This window comes from Crocuta crocuta, unplaced genomic scaffold, assembly GCF_008692635.1.
Source record: "Crocuta crocuta isolate KB4526 unplaced genomic scaffold, BGI_CrCroc_1.0 scaffold50, whole genome shotgun sequence".
Classification (NCBI taxonomy): Eukaryota; Metazoa; Chordata; class Mammalia; order Carnivora; family Hyaenidae; genus Crocuta; species Crocuta crocuta.
In genome coordinates this window covers 5,981,956-5,983,525 of record NW_027527428.1, presented here as the reverse complement: position 1 = coordinate 5,983,525, position 1,570 = coordinate 5,981,956, and positions in this window count along the sequence as shown.

Sequence of the window (1,570 nt, the reverse complement as noted above, 5' to 3'; positions counted from 1 at the left end):
CCCCTCAGCCCCGCCGCGCCCCCCACCTCACTTCTCCAGGAATCTTGGGTTTGTGCCTCGAGCTTGTCAGAGAGCAGTCACTGCAGACCGAGCCCCTCTCTCAAGCCGCCAGAGGACCACCCCCCGCTCCCAGAACCACTGGAAGGGAGGAGCCACGCTGGCCATCGGGGCAGCAGCCCACAACCCACCAGGAAGGGCCACGTCCAGAGGAGCTGCGAGGTGGTGCTGGGATGGTGGCGTCAACGTGTGCGCTCTTAAACACGACTGTCTCCAGGCTTCTCCCGGGTCCCCGGGAGAACGCGAGCGCCGAGCAGCTTGGGGGGTTCCCCTCGGCCCCTCGGCCCTCCCCGGCTCTCTGGAGGCCCCTGCGCAGCCCCCACCCAGCATTCCGGGACGCGTGTTAGGGCGGGAGCGGAGACCCGGATGGCTCTCTGCCCGCCCCCCTGGCTCATTCCACTCTCGCTCGGCTTTTGCTCTTTTTCTCTCTCCAAGGACGCTCAGCCAAGGGATTGCGCAAGCTTCCTGCTCCCGGTCCTTCAGGGGCCTGGAGCAGGGGGCCCGGGCACACTCCGGGGCAAGCGCGCCCTGCGCCTCCTGCACCCTCCCCGGGTCCCCTCGTTGCGACCCCACCGAGCTCGCAGCCCCGCGGGCGGCGCCCTCGGGAGGCGGCGTGGAGCGCAGCAGCTCCCCCAGCCGGACGCCGAGGCCGCACGCCGAGCGCGCCGGCTCGCCGCCGGAGGTGCTAAACTTCACACTCTGCGCCTTCCCAGCCGGCGTCCGGAGGGCCTGGGCTCGGCTGGCGTGGCTGGCTGTCCGGGGCCAGGGGCGCGACGGCCCGCGGACGCCGGCTGCTTGGCCACCGCACTCACCTCCCGCTTTGTGCAGCCTCGATCTGCCCCGGCTCAGCCTGCACCCCTTCTCCGCCCTCCCCACTCTCTCCTTCGATACCGGTGCCTTTCCCGGGAGCCCACCGGGTCCCCTCGGCCCCCTGCCCAGGTGTGGACATCCCCTGCGTCCCCTGTGTGGTCTCCCCCCACGTCCTGCTCGGCCGCGGGGGTGGGGGTGGGGGTGGGGAGGAGTCTCCGCTGGAAACGAGACTTCCAGCCCGTGCCCCACCAGGGACAGTGCCGAGGGGAAATCGGGAGCCTGTCGGGCCCTGGGGTGCGATCGGACCCTGAGCCCTCTCGTAAGGTTCTGGGGCGCTTAGGGCCCCAAACTGGCTGCTCCCGGCCTCCCTGGCGATCCTGTGAACCCAGTTCTCCGTCTTCTCCCTACCCTTTCCTCCCCCGTGCCTCGCTCGCCTTCCTAAAAGCCGCGAGCCTCGCGGGGCGGGGCGCGCAGGGTGGGGGCCGCGAGCTGCCCCTGCCCCGATTCCGCCCCCTGCCGGCGGCTCCCCGTGTGTCTGCACATGACGCAATTCTGTGCAACTGGAAACTGCAGTGGATGCTTCCGTGGCCCCCAGCAGGGGTCCCTGGGCGGTGCACACCGAGAAGGGGAGGCGGAGGGGCAGGCCCAGGCGCCGAGCTGCGGCCGAGGGGTCGCTGCCGAGACCCTCCCGGCCCTGTCAAGC